Below are 14,833 nucleotides of genomic sequence, written 5' to 3'. Positions count from 1 at the left end.
ACAGCTGAACAACCAGGTAACTACCTGCCGATCAGACGAAACAAAACGCCTTTCAACTCAACACATGGATCAATACTTTTGACCCAGACCTTCAGAGTATCCTGCGCACTCTCAGCCCACGTACGTCTCGCATCGGAGACTTCCACTGCCTTCTGGAGATACACTAACCCGACACACCCAGATGTCGCAATGTATCAGGCAGCGGGACGCTGTGTGAGAACCTCTCTGACTACGTCAAAGGCATCTTGAAAAGCCTCAGCTTCTGTTGTGGCACTACAGGTTTCCGTTCAGACTGGCACTCATACCAGCATCCCCTACAATGATGGCATCACTGCGATGGCCTCAGTACCGAATACCACCAAATGCCAATTTCCAGGCACCATGCCACAGCTCATCTGCTTCATCCTCAACCACAACATCTTCACCTTCGACAAGCAGCTCTTCATCCAGGCATACGGAATGGCCACGGGGACCAGGTCTGCTCCCCAATGTGCCAACGCTTTCATACACAAGCTCAGGCAAGACTTCTTCGCTGCGCACAACCTCTGTCCAATACCATACATCAGATACAATGACAACATTTCCTTCCTTTGGGCTCGTGGCGAGGAATGGCTGAAACGACGCCACAGCGATATCAACAGGTTCCATCCCACAATCAGGCTCAGCAAGGGCTCCTCTTCAGAATCAGTCTCAGTCCTGGACACACACGTCTCCATCAGGGACAGACACCTCAGTAACTCACTCCACAACCACAAGCTCACGGATAGCCTCATGATGCTGCATTTCTCTAGCTTCCACCCTCAACATGTGAAAAATGCCATCCCCTACAGGCAAGTCTCACACATACACAGGACCTGCTCAGATGAGGAGGAACGCGACAGACACGCAAAGATAAGAACGGGATGCAATGCTCAACTCATCGATCATCGGTTCCAAAGCGCCACCGCGGAAAACCGCAGTGACCTCGGACGACGGACACGAGATATGACCGACAGAGTAGCCATCATTGTCCGGTACTTCCCTGGAGCGGGGAAACGACACCATGTTTTTTACAGCCTTCAACACGTCATCGATGACAACAAACACCTCGCCAAGACCATCCATACACCTCCGCTTCTCACCTCCAAACAACCGACAAACCTTAGGCCATCGCTCCCAGCAAACAACCCAGCCTTCAGGGCAAGGTCAAGCACGACACCGCACTACCCCGCTGCAGGGAATGGCAGATTGGCAACGTGGGCACTACCATCACACACGGAAACGCTACCCACCATGTACACAGCCAACACGGCCTGTCTCAAACGCTTCAGGCAAGGATGACCCGAGGCCTGGAGTACTGGCAGGACCGTGCAGATATTAAGGCACCCGATGGACACTGTACAACAAGCACCAGGCAGAGACGCTCGCTCCCAGTTGGGGAACACTTCGGCACATGATTATGATTAAAATTGCCCGCAGGATCTTTGACTTTGCTTCATTCAAAATGGGTCCCCGGACAATATCGTTCCTGGAGACCATCTTGAATGTGTCGCGCTACATCTAGGACCCACCCATCTGCAACGACCGTCTGCAACATGAGAGAAGACCATGAATGACATTCCCATCACTGAATTCCCCACCCACCGCCCCCCCACCCCACTATCAACATCCTGGGGGTCCCCATTGAGCAGAAACTGATCTGGGAGCCCAGCCCCATATCAATCCTGTGGCTACAGGGAGCGGGTCAGAGGCTGGGGGTCCTGTAGCTCCCCCTCCCTGACTCCATACCCACCCTCCCCTCACTATCAACATCCTGGGGGTCCCCATTGAGCAGAAACTGATCCGGGAGCCCAGCCCCATATCAATTCTGTGGCTACAGGGAGCGGGTCAGAGGCTAGGGGTCCTGTAGCTCCCCCTCCCTGACTCCATACCCACCCTCCCCTCACTATCAACATCCTGGGGGTCCCCATTGAGCAGAAACTGATCCGGGAGCCCAGCCCCATTAATCCTGTGGTTACAGGGAGCGGGTCAGAGGCTGGGGGTCCTGCAGCGAGTAACTCCCGTCCTGACTCCACCTCCCACCCCCCCTGCCAAAACCTGTCCTACCTTCTACAGGCACAAATGTGCGGGAATCCTCTGCACTTGCCCTGGATAGGGGTGGATCCAACAAATTCAAGGATTCAACACCATTTAGGACATAGCAGCACATGCCCCCCCCCCCCACCACAACTCCCCATTGCTTGATCGAGACACCGACTCCCACCTTCAACAACCCGTCCGTCCCACTGCTGACACACAGCAGAAACCACGCGTACCTTCCACAGCGCACACTGCAGCAACTCACTGAGGATCCTCCAGCTCACAGCACCCTTCAAACCTCCTACCCCCATAGAGGGGCAGCAGACACGGGGGGAGGGGGAATACCACCCACAGCCAAGCTCCCCTGAGCCTTAGCGCCCCCTCCACCACAGACAAGCCAGACGGATATTGCATGGCTGGTGGGTGAGGAGGTGTGAGAGAAGAGCAGAGTGGCTGCAGCGGTTCAAGAAGGCGGCTGAGCCCCACCTCCTCCTGGGGGGAGAAACTCGCGGATGAGTGATAAATGCTGGCTGAGATAGTAACGTCTTACATCCATGTAGCTGGTGCCCCTGCTCTTCGGCAGCATCAGCCGCGGTCTCACGGAATGGCAGAGCATGCTCAAGGGGCTGAACTCCTGTTCCTATGTTCCCATGTGGGTCCAGCTCAACTAATTACACCCCAAAAACATTTGGCTGACGTGGCGAAGGAGTTATCGGACAGAAGGAAGAACAATAGGCTGTTTCTTCCTTTATTCATTCAGAGGATAAGGGCATCCATGGCCAGGCAGCATTTACTGCCCAATCCCTAATTGCCCACACAGCCACACTGCTGTGGGTCGGGAGTCACGTGTAGCTCAGAACAGATGAGGATGGCAGTTCCCTTCCCTAAAGGGCATTAGTGACCCAGGTGGGGACTTCCGACAGTCGACAATGGATTCATGGTCATCATTAGATTATTAATGCCAGATATTTATTGAATTCAAATTCCACCATCTGCCATGGCAGGATACAAACCCAGGTCCCCAGGACATTACCTAGGCCTCCGGATGAACTGCCAGCAATAATACCACCAGGCCATCGTCTTCCCTTGGGTGGGGTGTGTGCCCAGCAATAATACCACTAGGTATTAACAGCCCAGCAATAATACCACTAGGTATTAACTGCCCAGCAATAATACCACTAGGTATTAACTGCCCAGCCATAATACCATGAGGTATTAACTGCCCAGCAATAATACCACTAGTTATTAACTGCCCAGTAATAATACCATGAGGTATTAACTGCCCAGCAATTATACCACTAGGTATTAACTGCCCAGCAATAATACCACTAGGCATTAACTGCCCAGCAATAATACCACGAGGTATTAACTGCCCAGTAATAATACCACTAGGTATTAACTGCCCAGCAATAATACCATGAGGTATTAACTGCCCAGCAATAATACCACTAGGTATTAACTGCCCAGTAATAATACCATGAGGTATTAACTGCCCAGCAATTATACCACTAGGTATTAACTGCCCAGCAATAATACCACTAGGCATTAACTGCCCAGCAATAATACCACGAGGTATTAACTGCCCAGTAATAATACCACTAGGTATTAACTGCCCAGCAATAATACCACGAGGCCATCATCTCCCCTTGGGTGTGGTGTGTGCCCAGCAATAATACCACTAGGTATTAACTGCCCAGCAATAATACCACGAGGCCATCGTCTCCCCTTGGGTGTGGTGTGTGCCCAGCAATAATACCACTAGGTATTAACTGCCCAGCAATAATACCACGAGGTACTAACTGCCCAGTAATAATACCACTAGGTATTAACTGCCCAGCAATAATACGAGGTATTAACTGCCCAGTAATAATACCACTAGGTATTAACTACCCAGTAATAATACCACTAGGTATTAGCTGCCCAGTAATAATACCACTAGGTATTAACTGCCCAGCAATAATACCACGAGGCCATCGTCTTCCCTTGGGTGGGGTGTGTGCCCAGCAATGATACCACTAGGTATTAACTGCCCAGCAATAATATCACTAGGTATTAACTTCCCAGCCATAATACCACAAGGTATTAACTGCCCACCAATAATACCACTAGGTATTAACTGCCCAGCAATAATACCACGAGGTATTAACTGCCCAGCAATAATAGAACATAGAACATAGAACATAGAACAGTACAGCACAGAACAAGCCCTTCAGCCCACAATGTTGTGCCGACCATTGATCCTCATGTATGCACCCTCAAATTTCTGTGACCATATGCATGTCCAGCAGTCTCTTAAATGACCCCAATGACCTTGCTTCCACAACTGCTGCTGGCAACGCATTCCATGCTCTCACAACTCTCTGCGTAAAGAACCTGCCTCTGACATCCCCTCGATACTTTCCACCAACCAGCTTAAAACTATGACCCCTGGTGCTAGCCATTTCTGCCCTGGGAAATAGTCTCTGGCTATCAACTCTATCTATGCCTCTCATTATCTTGTATACCTCAGTTAGGTCCCCTCTCCTCCTCCTTTTCTCCAATGAAAAGAGACCGAGCTCAGTCAACCTCTCTTCATAAGATAAGCCCTCCAGTCCAGGCAGCATCCTGGTAAACCTCCTCTGAACCCTCTCCAAAGCATCCATATCTTTCCTATAATAGGGCGCCCAGAACTGGACGCAGTATTCCAAGTGCGGTCTAACCAAAGTTTTATAGAGCTGCAACAAGATCTCACGACTCTTAAACTCAATCCCCCTGTTAATGAAAGCCAAAACACCATATGCTTTCTTAACAACCCTGTCCACTTGGGTGGCCATTTTAAGGGATCTATGTATCTGCACACCAAGATCCCTCTGTTCCTCCACGCTGCCAAGAATCCTATCCTTAATCCTGCACTCAGCTTTCAAATTCGACCTTCCAAAATGCATCACCTCGCATTTATCCAGGTTGAACTCCATCTGCCACCTCTCAGCCCATCTCTGCATCCTGTCAATGTCCCGCTGCAGCCTACAACAGCCCTCTACACTGTCAACGACACCTCCGACCTTTGTGTCGTCTGCAAACTTGCTGACCCATCCTTCAATCCCCTCGTCCAAGTCATTAATAAAAATTACAAACAGTAGAGGCCCAAGGACAGAGCCCTGTGGAACACCACTCACCACTGACTTCCAGGCAGAATATTTTCCTTCTACTTCCACTCGCTGTCTTCTGTTGGCCAGCCAATTCTGTATCCAAGCAGCTAAGTTCCCCTGTATCCCATTCCTCCTGACCTTCTGAATGAGCCTACCATGGGGAACCTTATCAAATGCCTTACTGAAGTCCATATACACCACATCCACAGCTCAACCCTCATCAACTTTTCTAGTCACATCCTTAAAAAACTCGATAAGGTTTGTAAGGCATGACCTACCCCTCACAAAGCCGTGTTGACTGTATTTGATCAAGCCATGCTCTTCCAGATGGTAATATATCCTATCCCTCAGAATCCTTTCTAACACCTTGCAGACGACAGACGTGAGGCTTACTGGTCTATAATTGCCGGGGATTTCCCTATTTCCTTTCTTGAAGAGAGGAATTACATTAGCCTCTCTCCAGTCCTCAGGTACGACTCCAGTGGAGAGCGAGGATGCAAAGATCTTCGCAAGTGGCGAAGCAATTGCATTTCTCGCTTCCCAAAGCAGCCAAGGACAAATCTGGTCCGGGCCTGGCGACTTGTCAATCTTAATGTTTGACAAAATTTTCAGCACATCAGCTTCGTCTATCTCTATCCATTCCAGCATGCACACCTGCTCTTCAAAGGTTTCATTCACTACAAAGTTGGTTTCTTTCGTAAAGACAGAAGCAAAAAACTCATTTAGGGCTTCCCCTACCTCCTCAGGTTCCACACACAAGTTCCCTATGTTATCCCTGATCGGCCCTACTCTTTCTTTGATCATTCTCTTATTCCTCACGTAAGTATAAATACCACTAGGTATTAACTGTCCAGCAATAACACCACGACGTACTAACTGCCAAGTAATAATACCACTAGGTATTAACTGCCCAGTAATAATACCACTAGGTATTAACTGCCCAGCAATAATACCATGAGGTATTAACTGCCCAGCCATAATACCACTAGTTATTAACTGCCCAGTAATAATAACACGAGGTATTAACTGCCCAGCAATAATACCACTACATTTTAACTGTCCAGCAATAATACCACTAGGCATTAACTGCCCAGCAATAATACCACTACGTTTTAACTGTCCAGCAATAATACCACTAGGCATTAACTGCCCAGCAATAATACCACGAGGTATTAACTGCCCAGTAATAATACCACTAGGTATTAACTGCCCAGCAATAATACCACGAGGCCATCGTCTCCCCTTGGGTGTGGTGTGTGCCCAGCAATAATACCACTAGGTATTAACTGCCCGGCAATAATACCATGAGGCTATCGTCTCCCCTTGGGTGTGGTGTGTGCCCAGCAATAATACCACTAGGTATTAACTGCCCAGCAATATTACCACGAGGTATTAACTGCCCAGCAATAATACCACGAGGTATTAACTGCCCAGCAATAATACCACTAGGTATTAACTGCCCAGCAATAATACCACGAGGTATTAACTGCCCAGCAATAATACCACTAGGTATTAACTGCCCAGCAATATTACCACTAGGTATTAACTGCCCAGCAATAATACCACGAGGTATTAACTGCCCAGCAATAATACCACTAGGTATTAACTGCCCAGCAATAATACCACTAGGTATTAACTGCCCAGCAATAATACCACGAGGTACTAACTGCCCAGCAATAATACCACTAGGTATTAACTGCCCAGCAATAACACCACAACGTACTAACTGCCCAGTAATAATACCACTAGGTATTAACTGCCCAGTAATAATACCACGAGGTACTAACTACCCAGCAATAATACCACTAGGTATTAACTGCCCAGCAATAATACCACTAGGTATTAACTGCCCAGCAATAATACCACGAGGTATTAACTGCCCAGCAATAATACCACTAGGTATTAACTGCCCAGCAATAACACCACGACGTACTAACTGCCCAGTAATAATACCACTAGGTATTAACTGCCCAGTGATAATACCACTAGGTATTAACTGCCCAGCAATAATACCACAAGGCCATCGTCTCCCCTTGGGTGTGGTGTGTGCCCAGCAATAATACCACGGGGTATTAACTGCCCAGTAATAATACCACTAGGTATTAACTGCCCAGCAATAATACCACTAGGTATTAACTGCTCAGCAATAATAACACGAGGCCATCGTCTCCCCTTGGGTGTGTTGTGTACCCAGCAATAATACCACTAGATATTAACTGCCCAGCAATAATCCCACTAGGTACTAACTGCCCAGCAATAATAACACGACACCATCGTCTCCCCTTGGGTGTGGTGTGTGCATAGCAATAATACCACTAGGTATTAACGGCCCAGCAATAATAGCACAAGGCCATTGTCTCCCCTTGGGTGTGGTGTGAGCCCAGCAATAATACCACTAGGTATTAACTGCCCAGCAATAATACCACTAGGTATTAACTGCTCAGTAATAATACCACTAGGTATTAACTGCTCAGCAATAATACCACTAGGTATTAACTGCGCAGCAATAACACCACTAGGTATTAACTGCCCAGCAATAATACCACTAGGTATTAACTGCCCAGCAATAATACCACTAGGTTTTAACTGCCCAGCAATAATACCACAAGGCCATCGTCTCCCCTTGGGTGTGGTGCGAGCCCAGCAATAATACCAATAGGTATTAACTGCTCAGTAATAATACCACTAGGTATTAACTGCCCAGCAATAATACCACTAGGCCATCGTCACCCCTTGGGTGTGGTGTGTGCCCAGCTATAATATCACTAGGTATTAACTGCCCAGTAATAATATCACTAGGTATTATCTGCCCAGCAATAATCCCACTAGGTATTAACTGCCCAGCAATAATCCCACTAGGTATTAACTGCCCAGCAATAATACCACTAGGCATTAACTGCCCAGCAATAATACCACGAGGTATTAACTGCCCAGTAATAATACCACAAGGCCATCGTCTCCCCTTGGGTGTGGTGTGTGCCCAGCAATAATACCACTAGGCATTAACTGCCCAGCAATAATACCACTAGGTATTAACTGCCCAGCAATAATACCACTAGGTATTAACTGCCCAGCAATAATACCACAAGGCCATCGTCTCCCCTTGGGTGTGGTGTGTGCCCAGCAATAATACAACTAGGTGTTAACTGCCCAGCAATAATACCACTAGGTATTAACTGCCCAGCAATAATACTACTAGGTATTAACTGCCCAGTAATAATACCACTAGATATTAACTGCCCAGCAATAATACCACTAGGTATTAACTGCCCAGCAATAACACCACGACGTACTAACTGCCCAGTAATAATACCACTAGGTATTAACTGCCCAGTGATAATACCACTAGGTATTAACTGCCCAGCAATAATACCACAAGGCCATCGTCTCCCCTTGGGTGTGGTGTGTGCCCAGCAATAATACCACGGGGTATTAACTGCCCAGTAATAATACCACTAGGTATTAACTGCCCAGCAATAATACCACTAGGTATTAACTGCTCAGCAATAATAACACGAGGCCATCGTCTCCCCTTGGGTTTGTTGTGTGCCCAGCAATAATACCACTAGATATTAACTGCCCTGCAATAATCCCACTAGGTACTAACTGCCCAGCAATAATAACACGACACCATCGTCTCCCCTTGGGTGTGGTGTGTGCCCAGCAATAATACCACTAGGTATTAACGGCCCAGCAATAATAGCACAAGGCCATCGTCTCCCCTTGGGTGTGGTGTGTGCCCAGCAATAATACCACTAGGTATTAACTGCCCAGCAATAATACCACTAGGTATTAACTGCCCAGCAATAATACCACTAGGTTTTAACTGCCCAGCAATAACACCACAAGGCCATCGTCTCCCCTTGGGTGTGGTGCGAGCCCAGCAATAATACCAATAGGTATTAACTGCCCAGCAATAATACCACTAGGTATTAACAGCCCAGCAATAATACCACGAGGCCATCGTCTCCCCTTGGGTGTGGTGTGTGCCCAGCTATAATATCACTAGGTATTAACTGCCCAGTAATAATATCACTAGGTATTATCTGCCCAGCAATAATCCCACTAGGTATTAACTGCCCAGCAATAATCCCACTAGGTATTAACTGCCCAGCAATAATACCACTAGGCATTAACTGCCCAGCAATAATACCACGAGGTATTAACTGCCCAGTAATAATACCACAAGGCCATCGTCTCCCCTTGGGTGTGGTGTGTGCCCAGCAATAATACCACTAGGCATTAACTGCCCAGCAATAATACCACTAGGTATTAACTGCCCAGCAATAATACCACTAGGTATTAACTGCCCAGCAATAATACCACTAGGTTTTAACTGCCCAGCAATAACACCACAAGGCCATCGTCTCCCCTTGGGTGTGGTGCGAGCCCAGCAATAATACCAATAGGTATTAACTGCCCAGCAATAATACCACTAGGTATTAACTGCCCAGCAATAATACCACTAGGCCATCGTCTCCCCTTGGGTGTGGTGTGTGCCCAGCTATAATATCACTAGGTATTAACTGCCCAGTAATAATATCACTAGGTATTATCTGCCCAGCAATAATCCCACTAGGTATTAACTGCCCAGCAATAATACCACTAGGTATTAACTGCCCAGCAATAATACCACTAGGCATTAACTGCCCAGCAATAATACCACGAGGTATTAACTGCCCAGTAATAATACCACAAGGCCATCGTCTCCCCTTGGGTGTGGTGTGTGCCCAGCAATAATACCACTAGGCATTAACTGCCCAGCAATAATACCACTAGGTATTAACTGCCCAGCAATAATACCACTAGGTATTAACTGCCCAGCAATAATACCACAAGGCCATCGTCTCCCCTTGGGCGTGGTGTGTGCCCAGCAATAATACAACTAGGTGTTAACTGCCCAGCAATAATACCACTAGGTATTAACTGCCCAGCAATAATACTACTAGGTATTAACTGCCCAGTAATAATACCACTAGATATTAACTGCCCAGCAATAATACCACGAGGCCATCGTCTCCCCTTGGGCGTGGTGTGTGCCCAGCAATAATCCCACTAGGTATTAACAGCCCAGCAATAATACCACTAGGTATTAGCTGCCCAGCAATAATACCACTAGGTATTAACTGCTCAGTAATAATCCCACTAGGTATTAACTGCCCAGCAATAATACCACTAGGTATTAACTGCTCAGCAATAATACCACTTGCTATTAACTGCTCAGTAATAATACCACTAGGTATTAACTGCCCAGCAATAATACCACTAGGTATTAACTGCCCAGCAATAATACTACTAGGTATTAACTGCCCAGCAATAATACCACGAGGCCATCGTCTCCCCTTGGGCGTGGTGTGTGCCCAGCAATAATCCCACTAGGTATTAACTGCCCAGCAATAATACCACTAGGTATTAACTGCTCAGTAATAATCCCACTAGGTATTAACTGCCCAGCAATAATACCACTAGGTATTAACTGCTCAGCAATAATACCACTTGCTATTAACTGCTCAGTAATAATACCACTAGGTATTAACTGCCCAGCAATAATACCACTAGGTATCAACTGCCCAGCAATAATAGCACGAGGCCATCGTCTCCCCTTGGGCGTGGTGTGTGCCCAGCAATAATCCCACTAGGTATTAACTGCCCAGCAATAATACCACTAGGTATTAACTGCTCAGTAATAATCCCACTAGGTATTAACTGCCCAGCAATAATACCACTAGGTATTAACTGCTCAGCAATAATACCACTTGCTATTAACTGCTCAGTAATAATACCACTAGGTATTAACTGCCCAGCAATACCACTAGGTATCAACTGCCCAGCAATAATGGCACGAGGCCATCATCTCCCCTTGGGTGTGGTGTGTACCATTCGGCCCCTCAAATCCGCTCTGCCTTTCAACCTGCAATTAGCACACGCCAAGTCTTTCTGAGACTGTGATTGCCCCTTGTTAGCCCCTCCTTGGGTGAGCTATTCATGGCGTCCTCACCGACAGCATGAAATTCCCTAATGCTTCAGCAAACCACGGGCCACTTACCGAGAATAAATGCATTAAATAAGTTAAACCGTTTTAAACATCCATACATAAGTCCACTTGTCAAACCTCTAACTCGTCCGAAACTCCTCCTTGCTTATCACATACAGGGAAAAAAGGTGGGTGCTATGGGCAGAGGGAGGGACGGGCAAGATTGTTCAATTGCCCCTCCCACAGGGTTCACTGAGCTGACTGTCCAACACCTCCTGGTCCTTGACCTCCCTTCTCCAGGAGCTTTCACTTTAACCGCGGGAGGCACGGAGTGACTGGCCCACATGGTTGTGAAATCTCTGACTAAATTAGCGAACAGCCCCAGCTTACGTCAGGTGGTTTCTTTCGAAGGACAGCACCTTCCTTTTTGAAGATCCAATGGCTTTCCGACCCTAACCTCTGCAGCCACAAGCTGCCTCTTTGAATAAAGAGGAGGCAGTCTTTGCAACGCTTTCAAACCTCCTTCGCAACCGGAGACATTTCACTGAGAACCCTTCCCAATCTCTGAAACTCCAGGAAATTTCTGTCCATTGCCCTCAACCTCTCCTTCTTGGACAATTCACAGGATTGTGTGAGGAATGTTGTCAGAGCACGGAAGGTAATGCGGTGGATGAGTCTCATAGAATCCCTGGAGTGTGGAAACAGGCCCTTCAGCCCAACAAGTCCACACTGAACCTCAGAGCACGCCACCCAGACCCATTCCCCTTGTAAGCAGCCTGATCTACCACCCCTGAACACTAGGGCAATTTAGCATGGCCAATCCACCTATCCTGCACATCTTAGGCCCGTAGGAGGAAACCAGAGCACCCGGAGCAAACCCAAGCAGATATGGGGAGATAGCAAAGCATGAAGCTGGATGAACACAGCAGGCCGAGCAGCATCTCAGGAGCACAAAATCTGACCTTTCAGGTCTAGACCCTTCACCATCACCTTTTCTGATGAAGGGTCTAGGCCCGAAACGTCAGCTTTTGTGCTCCTGAGATGCTGCTCGTCCTGCTGTGTTCATCCAGCTTCACACTTTGTTATCTTGGATTCTCCAGCATCTGCAGTTCCCACTGTCTCAGATTATGGTGAGAACGTGCAAACTCCGCACAGACGGTCACCCGAGGCTGGAATCGAACCCGGTGCTGTGAGGCAGCAGTGCTAACCACAGAGACACCGTGCTGCCCCAAAATTGAGGCGCTTTAGGTCAGGACAGAGCGTGCCCAGGGGGCAGGGAAGGGAGTGCAGGCTAAGGGCAATCAGCAGAAGTGTGTGAGCTGGTGGACGAGTTTGAATTTCATCAAAAATTCTGCAATCAGAAGTCTAAGTGAGGTGCTTGTTGGAAAATGGCTGACCAGCTCATGGGAAGGTATCCCTGGCCTGGACGAGCCCACACGTGACTCCAGGGCCACAGCCCCGTGCTAGCATTGACCTGGGCACCGGGAAAGACAATGGCAGGTACAGCCCCGTTGACCCTGCAGAGTCCCCTTCCCCAACGTCCGGGGCTGACAGCGCCGTAGTCACGGAACCGCGCAGCGTCCCAGATGCAGCCGTGAATCCCCGGCTGAGTGGACCCACCCCACAACCCCCCACACCCCGGGGGTGGCCAGCGAGGGAGTGTCAGGTGCTGAGAAGGTTACAGGCCGAGGCTGTGGCTGGGGGCAGCGGGTGGGAGTTGGCAGCCTGTAGACCCACACAGTCCCTGAACAGCAGCTCCTGGGATCTGGCCATTTGGACCAAGAGAGACGCCAGCCCTTATTGTTGGTGGGAGCACATGAAGCTCTGTCTGTGTGAGCCGTGACCCACCCCGTTCACTGGCTGACCCACGTTCCCAGATAGTGGGTCCAGATAAAGGGGAAGCTCTTTGTTCAGAAATATAGCACACGTCAGCTCCCTTACACCTGTGCCAGGTAAACATCACGTGCATGGGGCAGGGAAGGGGGCGGTAGTTGGCACAGACATGGGAGCGTGGCACTCAGTGAAGGAGGGGAGGGGGAGCAAGTGGGCAGGAGAGACAGGGAGCTTTCACCCAGCACAAAGGCCCCTTCTGCACCCGACTGTTACCTGAAACAGCATTGACGTCAACATTCGGCACAGAAACTGGGATCCCGCACGGGAGAGGGGAGGTGGTAAAGGGAACTCCCAGTCCCTGTGGGCACGGGAGAGGGGAGGTGGTAAAGGAAACTCCCAGTCCCTGTGGGCACGGGAGAGGGGAGGTGGTAAAGGGAACTCTCAGTCCCTGTGGGCACGGGAGAGGGGAGGTGGTAAAGGGAACTGTCAGTCCCTGTGGGCACGGGAGAGGGGAGGTGGTAAAGGGAACTCTCAGTCCCTGTGGGCACGGGAGAGGGGAGGTGGTAAAGGGAACTGTCAGTCCCTGTGGGCACGGGAGAGGGGAGGTGGTAAAGGGAACTGTCAGTCCCTGTGGGCACGGGAGAGGGGAGGTGGTAAAGGGAACTGTCAGTCCCTGTGGGCACGGGAGAGGGGAGGTGGTAAAGGGAACTGTCAGTCCCTGTGGGCACGGGAGAGGGGAGGTGGTAAAGGGAACTGTCAGTCCCTGTGGGCACGGGAGAGGGGAGGTGGTAAAGGGAACTCTCAGTCCCTGTGGGCACGGGAGAGGGGAAGTGGTAAAGGGAACTGTCAGTCCCTGTGGGCACGGGAGAGGGGAGGTGGTAAAGGGAACTCCCAGTCCCTGTGGGCACGGGAGAGGGGAGGTGGTAAAGGGAACTCCCAGTCCCTGTGGGCACGGGAGAGGGGAGGTGGTAAAGGGAACTGTCAGTCCCTGTGGGCACGGGAGAGGGGAAGTGGGGATGGTGTGTGGGTGAGACAGAGAGAGAGACAGGGAGATGGGGAACAAGACAGACAGAGAGAGAAAGCAAGATGGAAACATGAAGAGAGGCAGAGTGACGGAGTGAGACAGAGGCATAGCGACGGAGTGAGACAGAGGCATAGCGACGGAGTGAGACAGAGGCAGAGCGACGGAGTGAGACAGAGGCAGAGCGACGGAGTGAGACAGAGGCATAGCGACGGAGTGAGACAGAGGCAGAGCGACGGAGTGAGACAGAGGCAGAGCGACGGAGTGAGACAGAGGCATAGCAACGGAGTGAGACAGAGGCAGAGCGACGCAGAGACTGAGGCAGAGCGACGGAGTGAGACAGAGGCAGAGTGACGGAGTGAGACAGAGGCATAGCGACAGAGTGAGACAGAGGCAGAGCGACGCAGAGACTGAGGCAGAGCGATGGAGTGAGACAGAGGCAGAGCGACGGAGTGAGACAGAGGCAGAGCGACGCAGAGACTGAGGAACGTGAATCTATCCATCTGCCTTAAATATACACAACTTTCTGTGGCAAGGAGTTCCAAAAACTCACAACCCTCTGAGAGAAGAAATTCCTCCCCATCTCAGCCTCAAATTGGCTCTCCTGTATTCTCAGACTATGCCTTCTGGACGTAGACTCTCCCATGAGGGCAAACATCCCCTCAGCATTGACCCTATCACAAGCCCCTTAAGAATCCTAAATTAAAACCAAAAGAACTGCAGCTGCTGGGAATCAGAAACGGGAGAACAAAACATCGCCGGAAAAGGATCTGCAGAGAAAGCAGAGTTAATATTTTGGTTTCAGTGACCCTGCTTCAA

Source organism: Stegostoma tigrinum, chromosome 50, assembly GCF_030684315.1.
Source record: "Stegostoma tigrinum isolate sSteTig4 chromosome 50, sSteTig4.hap1, whole genome shotgun sequence".
NCBI lineage: Eukaryota > Metazoa > Chordata > Chondrichthyes > Orectolobiformes > Stegostomatidae > Stegostoma > Stegostoma tigrinum.
Note: the sequence above shows the minus strand (reverse complement) of the source record.